The 13,713-nt window shown below is 41.0% G+C and overlaps 1 protein-coding gene across 6 annotated transcripts in view; it reads right to left on the bottom strand.

Annotated features, from left to right (window-relative positions):
* Nucleotides 1–13,713, bottom strand: part of ANKRD11 (ankyrin repeat domain 11) — a 213,059-nt gene extending 199,346 nt beyond the window's left edge. For all 6 annotated transcript variants that reach the window (XM_035116920.3, XM_035116923.3, XM_088671966.1 and 3 more), the window contains exon 1: nucleotides 13,327–13,713. The gene's annotated coding sequence lies outside the window, so the exon portion shown is untranslated. The remainder of the gene's footprint in view (nucleotides 1–13,326) is intronic.

Here is a 13,713-nt window from a genome sequence, read left to right as displayed (position 1 = left end):
AGAAGATTTCAAACCCTATCATCAAAAGATGCTGTGAAGATTCCAACAGCCAGTTTAGGCACCCAACTCTTGTAACAAAAGAAACTGTTCATAAAATATCCAATATTTACATTCTGAAAGATGCTCAAAATGCTGCAATCATGTTATAATTTTATGAGGTACATCTCCAAACGGGGTTCCATCGCTGAAAAACTGCAGCATGACTAACACAGCTCCATTATAAAAGGCAATGTAACCTAGCACTTGTTAGCAGCCAGTGCAACACTGGACTGAGTTTCCATGACAACCAGGAGGAAAATATATAAAAGCAAACTACAGTTAAGCGAAAATTACACTTCATGACAATAAATGCAAAATGCAGGAACATTTGCAGTACAGCTATTGATGAAATGCCCCAATGTGCAATGTCAGTGAAAAATAATAATTAACTACAATAATTGGCAAGACATATTTACCACAGTTGTTTGCCTTCATTTGGTGCAAACACCCTTAAAGTAACAAAAATAAAGATACACCTGCAATACACCAAGTTGTTGTTGCTTTTTTTTTAAAAAAAAATGGCAATTTAAAATTTGGCATTTGAAGACTGGTGGATAGGTTTGTAATTTGCTTCCTAGGAGAACATTTGGCTTTGAATTGTTTAAGATACTTAGAATTCTGGAATTATCTGGAACAAGACATTGTTTTCATTGTTTAAGGACTTGCACTTTGACTGTCTCCTCCTTACAGGGTAGTTAGTGCCTGTTTAAGTACTCAAGAATTCCACAAAGAAAAAATAATAACAGTAGACCAGGTATGTCAATTACCCTGACAGGTAAGACAGGCAGAAACCTATAGCAAAGTTATTTATTCAAACTACCCGTATATTCCTGTGTATAAGACGACTGGGCGTATAAGACGACCCCCAACTTTTCCAGTTAAAATATAGAATTTGGGATATACTCGCCGTAAAAGAAATATGACCTGGCGTATAAGACGACCCCCGACTTTTGAGAAGATTTTCCTGGGTTAAAAAGTAGTCTTATACGCACGAATATACAGTACTCAACCATTTTGCTGAGATCAGAAACAGGTAAATGGGAGCATAACAGTTTCTAATTATTTGTTTATATTTACCCTGCTCTTAAATTTCATAATTCTCCCAAAGCAATTTACAAAAAAATAATTGAACCAAATAAAATATACACTCATAAAAATATTTTCAAAAAGAACTAAATTCTCATTAAAACAGAGTAAAACCAGAAGTAATCACCACTCCAAATACCCAGGGTCAGTCAGCAATCTAGTTTCAGTACCCTTAAGATTGCAAACATGATCCTTAAGTGAAAAGCATAATCCTATCCAGAACAGGCTGAACACCAGCTTTCTGGTCAGAAAACACCCATCAACAAACAGTACCTCCACATTATCTGGATTAAGCTTCATTTTATTAGCCCTATTCCAGCTGATTAATCATTGGTTCAGAACTTCCACAACTAAAATGGACATGTAATTTGTAGAATCTTAACTAGCTGGGATTTTTCCAGCTACGTATATCTAGCTAAAGTTGTTTTTTTTTCTTGTATGTTACCATAAATAGCTGATAGAAATATTTAAGGGGGGGGGGACCCAAAACCATAGCTTGTTCTGTATTCCACATGAAACTGTCAATATTCAAACATTCAGTCTTTTACTTTATGCATTACAGATTTCACTCTCACATTGCTAACTACAAATAGTTCAACCATTTTGAGGAGCATTGTGAGGAGAGGGAATACAGTGATACCTCGGGTTAAGTACGCCTCAGGTTGTGTACTTTCAGGTTAAGTATGTGGCGGACCCGGAAGTGTTTACTTCCGGGTTTCGCCACGCGCACATGCACAGAAGTGTTCTGCGCGCTCTATCAGCGCTTCACACACACGCGCTATTGCCGCTCGGGTTAAGTACTTTTCAGGATGCGAATGGCACCCCGGAACCAATTAAGTACTTAACCCGAGGTACCACTGTATTAAGACACTTCATGTCCTGGAAACTAACAGTGCCTTGAATCTACAAGGTTCCTGAAACTTATTCCCCTGCCCTGCCCACCATCACTGTACATAAGTCACCAGAACTGTAACCCTTTATTATACTGGAAAAGCTACATAGGGCTTGACAAATGTGCCCTATAAAGCTGTTCACTGGATAGCACCAGAAGCATATTATTTTCCATGAAGCTTAATGTTTAAACATATTTACTTCAATATACCGGTACTTGACTGGGGAGCAGAGATTAGATAGGTACCTTCAGTATCTAAATATATGAAGCACAATTTGATGCAAATAATTGAATGAGAAAATATAAGGTGTTTAGAGGAGTTCTGTAGTATAGTACATTCTTAAAAGAACAGCTTACATCATACAATGCGTGTTACAGATTTGCTCCACCAGCTTTCTCCCAAGTACTAGTCTCCAGAGCCCTCATCTCGCTTCAGGCAGTGGGATCCGACGTTTGTCTACAGACAGCTTTCCAGGTCATGTGGCTAGCATGACGAAACCGCTTGTGGCACAACGGGACACCAAGAGGAGTGCCAGAGCACAAGGAAACGCCATTTACATTCCCGCTGCAGCAGCATCTATTTTTCTACTCACGTTGGTATGGTTTCGAACTGCTAGGATGGCAGGAGCTGGGACAGAGCAACGGGAGCTCACACCATCACGCGGATTCAAAACATCAACCTTCCAGTCAGCAAGCTCATTAACTGCCCAATGTAACATAGTGAGCACAACTGATACACAATGATGTGTACACATGCTTCCAACATTGTTAAAACTGCCATCCCAGAGCAATAGTCAACAGCAGGGGTAGGCAACCTAAGGCCCATGGGCCACAAGCGACCCACGAGCCACTCCCGAACCGAGCCGCCCACCCGGCCAGTCCCCGCACGCTGCACTAAACCAGTGTGGCACGGGGGCTTGCTTCCACAACGCCAGAAATCTCATCTGCGCAGACGTAGACAACGGAAATCACAGGCGCTTGCTCACACGCACACACAATCTGGCCCATGGAGAGATCTCTGCTGGAGTGAACTAGCCCTGGTGAGGTAAACCTTGCCAAGCCCTGGTCAACAAATTATGTGTAACTTTGTGCGATTTTTGGTTCCAGCTTGACAAGAGTGAAGTTAAAAGTTTATATGTTTAAAGCTACACCCTGCTTTTCTTTGCAGAGCAAATAAAAAGTCATACTAAACCAGGTTGGTAAGGAGATATGGCAACAGAATACTAGATACGCCAACAGGTTGCTAGACTGACTACTCTACACAAAAATACTCTTAAGCATCTGATCATGTGATGAGCAGCTCTGTTGTCCAAGTGGTCAGAGGCCACGGTTGGCCTTGTGCCAGTGTCAAGGTGACACCCAGTCACCATACTCATTATTAGTCTCAAAACAGTACAGAGTGTCATAAGGAGACCGATGCAGAGAGAGGGCAGATCAAGAAGATGAAAGGTATGTGAAGTCTAAGTTGTCCTTTTGTACATTAATAGAAAGGCCCTGTAGGAGAAACTTTGCCTGGGAAGTGATCCAGACCCCTGCCACCCAGAGACAGAGGGCTAAGGCAATTATAGTAGATCAATAGAATCAGCTACCCAATACTATATACAGATATAGGACATTTGTACTATGCCACAGCAGAAACCCAAGCAGAACAAAATATTTAAATTGCACAACCATATTTACAGACCACTGTTGCCTGCCTTAAAAGTATGTTTTAGGACTACAGCAGATACTCAGATGTCTAATAACTCCAGAGTGGGGAGAAACTCAGGCTGAATAAATAGCAGTTGTGACACAGTGGGAAGGACATTTTTTCAGTTGAAATCCCATAATGATTCATGTATCAAATTCCAAAATAAGCAATCACCAATCTATCAAAAATAGCTGTTCTGAAATTAATGCTCTGTCTTAACTAAAAAATAAATACAAGAAAAGAGAGCTAAATGCATGTACATATATTGGTCTTATCTTTTAAATCATTGGATTATATATTATTAGGGCTTTGGCACACAAAAACAAAGCTCAAATGTCAGCAAATAGCATCAGTGCACTGCAGTGGCCACCCATAAAATCTTGCTTTAACGTTTGTATTGTGTCATCACCTCTTTCTAGGTGCTTTGGAGGTGAAACTGGAAGCCTTGGAATATGAAGGAGCCTTCAAATTAAAAACAGAAGCACAAATGCTCCAGGAATTCCTCTGGGATTGAGGAAGGAGGACAACAGGCAATAGCATACAATCACCTGGCCTCCACCAAATGTACATCTAACTGCTGGCATTGTCTGAAATTTGGGATCATTTGCTTATTTCTAGCAAGCACTACTTGTTTCAGAAAGCAAAAAAAAAGTTTACAACTGGAATAATAGTTATACTTAACCACAGTGATACCACTGATTTAATCTCAATTGCATTCCTGCCTTCCTCCAAGAAGCTTAAGGTGCAGTATATTATGTCAGTGCATTTGATCCTTACAACAATCCTGTTAATTAGTTTACCAGTGTTAGAAACTCAGAAATATAATCTAATACCAAATGGCATCTTAAACCTAGGTTACAGTCGCCACAATTGAATGCCACTCAATGAAATTTGTTGCTGTTGTTTTCATTTCTATACCACTTTATATTTTAAAGAACAAATCAAAGTGGTTTACAACACATTAAAACATCAAAGAAAACAATTCAAAGAAAATATTTCAGATTCTTCTCTAAATTACATTTTGTTTTCACCAGAAAGCAACCTGGCATTTTGTGGCTGCAGTTGGACCAGTGCCAATTGCAAAACATGGATGGCACCTGGCTGATTTCTAACACTGGATTAAACTGAGAGAGGACTGGCCCCAGTTACTTCAAGGCTGAACAGGGATTTGAACTCAGGTCTCTCAAATTCATCCAGCGCTCTGCAGCATGTTAGCTCCCCATGGTGAACAATTCCCATGTCAAGTTTGTACAGACAGTAAAGTAGCAATTCATGGAGTATGTAGTTCTCTATGTCTCAGTCAGGGCAGGCACCATGGGAAGGCTGCTTCCAATTACATTTCCTTTATAAGTCTAACATACAACAATCCTTAGGTAAAATCCTATAGCAAACTCAAGGCAGTCGGTTCCCAGAAACATTTTTAAAACATGCACTGCACTCAATATTGATGGATGGACACATGATCACTCTAAGTTGACAGCTCAGTAAAGGATCCTATATACACTGAAAGGTTCAACCCATCTGGCATGATTTTGGGAACTATATGTAGAATTAAAATACAATTCATGGTACCGCTCATCACACATAAAACCGGTATTGAAATAGTAAGTCACTTAAAATATATACAGTGCGGGGGGGGGGGGGAGAATTTGATCCCCTGCTAAATTTGCCCATTTGCCCTCTGACAAAGAAATGACCAGTCAATAATTTTAATGGTAGGTTTATTGTAGCTGTGAGACACAGAATAACAGGAAAAACACCAGAAACCCAGAAGACAAAAGTCTTTTAATCACTCCCCTTCATTAAATGTGGTGGGCTTAAGAAGGAAAGGGGAATGTTTGCATTCAGTAAAAATATATAGGCAACTTGACATAAACTATCATCATTATTATTTTAATTGGAGCTGGTAAGGCTTAATGATCTACTCCAAATCATCCAGAGACCTTCCTTCTTTTGCCCACCATTAATATACTAATCCTATTACTGGGAGACGGTCCAGAATGGTTGTCATTTTGAATAACTACAGGAAACACCAGAGATGCAAATAAACTCTGATTTAAATTTAGGGGAAAGGGTCAACATACCAATCCTTTTAATGTTTATGCTTTAGTAAAGCTAGTCACTCAATAATTTACAAAAATTTCTAGAACAAAAAACCATTGGCCTTCACGCATTTAAAAAATATGAGATGTTCAAAACTAATTTTTAGTCCACCTCCACTTGAAAAATTCTGGAACATCCTCTGAAATGTTGGGTGTCCTCCATTTTTCCAGTGTGTTTCCTATATACAGACCAGCTGCACAGAGGTTGAGAAGCAGTGACATAAGTAAGCTATGGTCATTCACCCACCCTGGCAATCTACTCCACAATGCAGAGTTCCTTTCTGTATTGCATAAGTATATGCAAATATTGCCTGGTAGCTTCTTCCACATGCTAACATTACAGTTCACACATCTTAAAAATGTCATATTTTTACCAGAAGAATATCCAAAGTTGGATTTTTTTACATTAAATATCTGATTTTTAAAAAAAGGTAAAGGTACCCCTGTAGCAATCAAGATAAAAACCCTGCCTTTGACAGTGAATTGAGATCAAAAGCATTAACCAGATAGCTTTTTAAATACAATATTTGATTTTATAAAATCTTGCATTATTAAAGCAATAGAGAAGAATCTATGTTTAAAATTTTCTGTATATAAAGCAGGCTGAATACTAGTTTTAACTAACAGACCCTTCTCGACTGTCTTTAAAGAGGCAAAGAGACTGCCTACAGACTCCTTGAGGATAAATAATTCAGAGCCTAAATGCGAAGGGCAGTGCAGCAAACTGGAATGTTGCATTTATCCAGATGGCAGGGACAAAGCAGACAGTCGTGTGTGCCTCACATCACTGCATAAAAGCAACTGCAAACGTGACCTGGGAAGGCAATGGGGAGAATACTGTTACCAAAGTTCTCTCTCAGCTCTTGCTCCCCAATACTACTCACTGTATGTCTATCGGACAGTGAATGATGACATCCAAACTGATCTATGCTCGCACAATTTTTGATCTATGTTCACACAAACTGTGTTGAATAGAACATACTTTGTTCACATGGTGAACTAAAAAGATATTACAGTTTGCTAGAAAATCTGACAGATTTAGCTATTGCTGAAGTTGCAAAGTCCGTCATGGAGGCAATCTTTCATACTTAAAACCTGGTTTTTAGATAATGAAAGGGGGAATTGAAAATGAGATAAAAACTATTCATAACAGCAACTGTAAAGGTAAAGGGACCCCTGACCATTAGGTCCAGTCGTGATCGACTCTGGGGTTGCAGCGCTCATCTCGTGTTATTGGCCGAAGGAACAACTGTAGGCTCCCAAAAATGGTATTTCATAACTCTACAATGCAGCTTAAATATAATCAAGGTGTCATGCAAGATATGCAATGTAAGCCTTTCAGTTTTTGAAAAATCTTTATTTTGTTTAACCAAATATCACAACAAAAGCTTTAGAAGAGAAGAGACCTGGATATCATGTCCCATAGATTTATAAAAAGGATAGGTGGTCAGGGCTATTTGAGTTTCAGTGTTATCCTCTAACATAGCAAGCCCCGTCAGCATACAGTACTGTATTTACAAAGTAATCAATTTACAGTATTTGAAAACAGCCAAAAAACGGAGAATGACAAACTGCCAAAACAAGCTTCTGGAACACCTTTTTTTACACTCTGGGAAACATTTGTTACTCTTTGCCTTCCTCTGGGACAACTACAAGCAAAATTAAAACAAGTGATTATATGTGTAAAGTACCTACTGTACATTAATATTGTACAACAACAAAACCACCATTATTTATGAGGCCATCCTTTTCATTTGTAACTCATCTGAAGAAAATTAATACACACAGGACAACTAAGAAAGCAGCTCTATTTAAGGGAAAAGTACTGAATCCATATTTAACAGCTCACTGTAAAGTAGATCTTAATATACTTTGTGTTGGACACTTTCCATTTACCCTCAAGAAAACTCATCAGATTCATAGAGCTGCAATCCCATGCACACCTATTAGGGCATGGGTAGGCAACCTAAGGCCCGTAGGCCAGATGCGGCCCAATCACATTCTCAATCCGGCCCGCGGACGGTCTGGGAATCAGCATGTTTTTACATGAATAGAATGTGTCCTTTTATTTAAAATGCATCTCTGGATTATTCGTGGGGCATAGGAATTTGTTCTTCTTTTTTCCCAAAAAATATAGTCTGGCCCACCACATGGTCTGAGGGACGGTGGACCGGCCCACGGCTGAAAAAGGTTGCCGACCCCTGATTAGGGAGAAACCCCATTCAGCACACAGGGACTGACTTCCAACTAAACATTTACAGTATGTTAGGCTGCACCATTTGCTTGACAGACAGCATGCCAACACTAGCCACAGTGACAGGTAGGTAGCTGTGTTGGTCTGACGCAGTCAAAACAAAATAAAAAAATCCTTCCAGTAGCACCTTAGAGACCAACTAAGTTTGTCATAGGTATGAGCTTTCGTGTGCATAGCCACAGTGAGTTGGCACCAGTGAATGTACTTCTGACTTTGAGAATAAAATCAATTAAAGGTCAAATTTCTAAACATATACTCAAATTCAACTAAAAATCAATTTTGACATTTATTCTGAAGTTAGTATTTGTGGCTTAGGTTACTTTACTTTACAAATACATAATAATTCTGAAGTATTTAACAATAAATGTTAATGTTATATTTAATCATTTGTCAAAGCAAACCACACTCACTGCCGCTCATCACCCATGTACTCTGAGGAATAAACCCAGTTTGTCAACAGGCTTTTATCTCTAGTACCACCCTTTTATTGAGTTCCATCCCAGCTCTGGAACTCTGACCACTCCATCCATATTAAGCAAGCAACCAATTTTCCTGGACAGTCACTCTGATAAGTAAGGGGATGCCCCTATTGCCCTGAGATCCCTTAGGAGGAAATGCAGGATATAAATTTAACTATCAGTACATTTGACTACTATAGGCAGTGACCATTTTGTGCATGCCCAATCGACATGCAACTACCAACACGTGGGTACTTTTGGACCTGGAATAGGCAAAACGGGGGCGGAACAGGGTTATGTGTGATCTGCCAATGCACACGCGGGGGCCAGGAATGGAACTCCCACTCCAAATGGCTGCCATCTGTGTGTGTGTATATATATGGATACATGGAAAATGTTGCCCTTGAAGTAATTAATTTAAAAAGTGCTGCAATATTCAGAACATTCTAACACACTTCGCAAATACTCCCGTTTCATGAAATCCAAATCTACAAAGAATTCCAGAAAACAGACATTTACAAATATCATTCATTTGGGAAAATATCCTTCCTGCCATCAGTGTCTCCACCAACAGCAAGGTTTACCAAAATCCTAAAAACATCTATGATTCACTGAAGGACAGAAACTTTCTCCCACAAAAAATGCATTTTAAAAAACCAAGAGAATAGGCATTCTATTTTGCAGATGTAAAGTGTATAAAAGAACAATGCAGGCATTTCAATTTCACTCCCAGCTCAGTAACTATAACCACTCATACCATATACATCCCTGTAGTCTGAACATTAACACATGCAATTGCTTCTTGATATGTTTCCTCCCACTGCTGCCTTTCCCATTTAAGAATCCTATTGCTAAAAATCAATAGGTTTACCTATAACAGCACCAAAAATATCATATTTTAATGCAATGTTTACAAACCACACTTGGAACAGGAAATGAGCAAACTCGAAGCCAACCCCTGAAATATTTGCACCTTATTTGCATGAACTACATTAGAATTATATGGATCAAACAAACACAAGTTATATAAATTTTGGTTTAGTGAAATAAAGAAATACTGCTTTTACAGTACAGCTTGACTAAGCACAGCTCAACTAACCAGACTCAAACTAGTGTAAGATCTGCCTGCTTAGCTCAACAGAAGCCTGAAACAATATCAGAGGAGAGAAGCTTAAAACAACATACTCATTCTATTTGAACAGCAAAAAATAAAGTACTTAATGTTTCATCAATTTTTAAAGCTTGTATTATTGTTATATATTAATAAGGAAAGTATTTTCAAGCAAAAGATATACAAGTTCATTTTACCTTAAGCTAAATGTAAAGCAAGAATTGAAGGTTTTTATTTCCTTGAAAGATTGCCCTAATTGATACAGCATGAATAAAGCCACACAATACTCAGAGTAGTATAAGAGCAGAATGAAAAAGAAGCCTATGCTTGTGAACCAAATATTCAAGGACCTATATGATCTCAATATTAGCACAGTGGAATATAATCAAATGGCACCAACTATAAAGGTCGCAATATTGAACAAATTATAACAATGCTTTCAAGTAATTCAGCCACCTTCATGCAACCAGATATATGCAAAATACCATGGGGACAGAGTTGCAGCTCTTCTAAAGCTTTCCTACTAAGACAATTTCTTCTCTCCTAGCCCGAAACAGTTAAGTAGCACATTGTCCTTGCCTTGCCCAAACTGATGTAAAATTTATTACCCAGTTCAATCTTGGGAGAAGGCCTAGATGTGCACAGGCTAGCCTTATCAATTCCTTGTATATAGTACTTGAGCAGAGGGCAATAACATTTGCTGTGTGAGCCACCAAATCATTATTTTGTATTGTACACATTTGTGTGGGGGAAGGACAGGCTATGGTATCACTTGCAGTGTGTTACTAACATAAGCCTTCTCTCTGATGAAAAAGAATTGTGTCTTCAAATGCAGACCAGATTTATCTGCCTCTGCTATGAGAACAGAGCTGTGCATACAGGAACCATTATGCTGCCCATCTATGGCAACCGCACATGAAACACTCTCATCCACACTTCCAGTCTTGAAGAGCTACTGGTGCTTTAATGTTAGACAGGAGTCTCAAGAACATCCTCAATAACTTGTCCTGTTCAACCAGCTCAGGCAGTTAATTATATAAGGGCAAAGAGAAGCATGAGAAAACCATGTGCGAACTATGAAGGCTGTCTGTATGATTCTATCCTTGTTACCAGGTAACTCTACCTCTGTGATATTCCTAAGGTTAAACAGCATATCTGTATGTGGAAATCCAATTCCAGAAGACTTGGGGAGAGAGAGAGAGAGAAATGCATACTTTCTGGCTACAAAACAAAACACATTTTAGGCTCCTTTTCTATCTAGCATACAATATACAAACTTCTCAGTTCAAATAATTCACTTATTTTTCAACTACTGTTTTGATTTTTATATTTATTTCCCACCTTGTCTCCAAGGAGCTCAAAGTGCCATACACACTTCTCCTCCTCTCCATTTCATCCTCACAACAACTCTATGAGGTCAGTTGGGCTGAGAGATAATGACTGGCCCAATATAACCCTATCAGCTTCATGGCTAAATGGGGATTTTGAACCCTGTCTCCTAAGATCCTAGTTCAGCACTCTAACTCCCTACACCATGCTGTCTACAGATACCCACTGTTGCCCATTAAAAGTGTCTCTGATATTGACATTTTACTCTGGGAATTCCCTTTCACTACAACTGTGGGAGTCAATTAAAATAAATATCACAGATTTAAGCTCCCTTCTTAACTAGAAGTAACGTATGCAACAAAAACTTAAAATCCATTCTGAAATCAACACCTCTGTTTTCTGAGGGCATTTTACCCAGGAAATGGAACTGATAATGGAAGGGCCATGTTGAAAAAATAACAAATACTGTGAGCTGGAAAAACTAAGAAGCAAAATTACCATCGTCCATTACAGTTGATCATCTGTGAATTCAAACTACAAAATGTTCAAACAAAAATTATGTTACCTAATTTTACTACCTCCTTTGCTTAAGCTATTTTGTCCACATTCAGTTTCTAGAATTATCCCCCAAGATGCATTTGGCTTTAAAAGACAGTGACTGATCTGCTCACTCTTAATCTATAAGGCCAGGTTCCTGGTGACAAGGGAGATCTGTGTACAAACTGGGGGGGAGGGGACAAGTTCCTTCCTGCAACTGAATATCAAAACAGAGCCACAGCTTTAATGAGCAGGAGCCAATCTGAACACACCAGCCCTTGTGTCTCAATGAACAGACTGATTTTCAATCCACACGCACATATCCCTCACAAGACAGCTGCTTTCTCTGGGAAAAGGGCAGAGGGCATTGGAGGGCTCAGCTCATCCAAGCTTCTTGGAGAAGGGTGGGGGGACGATTTGCCTTTCTAAACATAATCAATCCTCTTTCTTAAGAGAGAGGAGGAGTGAGATGGATCCTAAATTCTGTTTGAAGACATGCAGCTGCTTTTTATTTCTTGTTTTAAGAGAAAGGAGGACAATCCACAGAAGAAACTACGAAAAAGAAACAAGAAAAGGCAGAAGAGCTCTTCCTTACACATATACACAGGGCTAACACCGACTGAAAGATGATGAAATGGGAAAAGGAAATTACCATAGCAAGCGTAATCTTCACTGAATCTATTCCAACAAATAACATCCCTCCTCCTAGACATTTTGCTAGTACCCTGGGCTTCCAACTCTATAACTTCTACTGTACTCCTTTCTGCTGTGAGTTTTACCAGACTCTGACCTCACCCTATCCCCACCCCCACTCAATCCTGCACCATCTGCCTCTGCAGCACCAGCGCTCCACACCTCCCTGTTTCAGCAGCTGGTTTCCAACTACAAAGCGTCTATGCAATATACTCCATCTCCACATTTCTGCTGCGTGCCCAATCTCCCATAGTCATCACATCCCAGTCAAACTCTAGAGACTCAACCCTTGTCTGTCTTTAGCACCCCTACACACTCACACACATCAGCTCATCAGCTTCTTCATGAACACCAACACATTCTGCCCACTTCCTTTCACTTTTTGTGACATACAACACAGTCCTGTAGTTACCTCAACCTGTGCAACAGATCTGTACCTACAACCATTAATACAGATTAGAACCTGCACCCCCAAAGAGGCAATTAGAAATGTGGGGAAACACTTGTGCATCTACCAGAGGATGAGACTGAAGGGCTTTAAAATCCCACACAGCCCAATGCTCTTTGGCCACCACTTTTACCAAATGGTTATGCAAAATAAAATAAAATGTTCCTTCTCACCAAAATAGAAGGGAACGCACCAACGTCCCCTACAATGTAATCTCAACGCCCTTTCCACAACAGCCTCCCACAACCCTCATAAACAGATAGGCCTCTCTTTTTCTTTTTAATCTCCCGCAAAACCCCATCACTTCGTTTTAACTAAATACCCTTCCAACCTTCCCCCCCGCCCCACGGCATCCACATACTCTTACAACAGACACACACAAATACACACACGTGGCCAATATTACCCTTTCCCCCTCGTTTTCACCGTAGGCCTCATCAGTTTCTCTGGGGTGGCGGCAGCAGCTCCCTCCAGGGCGCCCCTCACGCATGCAACGTATGTCGCTCCGCAAACCCGGGTCAGGCACCATCCTAGCACTCCTTCGCCCCACCCGCACCCCCGTCATTCGGCACCTTTTCAACACCCGCTTCTACCCCGCGCAGGGCCTCCGTGGACTTCGCGCCGCCAAGCCGGGCAGGCCCTTCGCCCCCGCCGAGAGCCCTCACTGAGATGCGGAGCCTTCCTTACCAAGAGCGCGTGGTTCCCTGCGCCGCCGCCGCGTCTTTTCCTTGCCTGTGCGCCGCTGAGGCCCGAGGCCCGTGAGGGCGAGTGCGTGAGGCCTCTCGCCCGGACGCCCGCCTGCCTCGCTCGCTCGCTCGCTCGCCCAGGGGGCAACGGGCCTTTACGAGTGCCGGCGTCGCCTCCTCCGGCCCACCCGCTCCATGGCCCACCCGCCTTCCCGGCGGCTCTCGCTGCCTCCTCGCTGTACCGAGCGCCGATTCGCCAGCGGTGCCTTCCTCGTCCGCCGCGGTGCCTGCCTCGTTCGCTCGCTCGCTCTCTCGCCCAGCCAGCGCCGTTTCCTCCCTTCCCACACACACAGCCCCAGCCTCCACGGCCACCGCCGCTGTTGCTCTC

This window comes from Zootoca vivipara, chromosome 6, assembly GCF_965207765.1.
Source record: "Zootoca vivipara chromosome 6, rZooViv2.hap1.1, whole genome shotgun sequence".
Lineage (NCBI taxonomy): Eukaryota > Metazoa > Chordata > Lepidosauria > Squamata > Lacertidae > Zootoca > Zootoca vivipara.
Note: the sequence above shows the minus strand (reverse complement) of the source record. Positions and strands in the feature narration are given on the sequence as shown.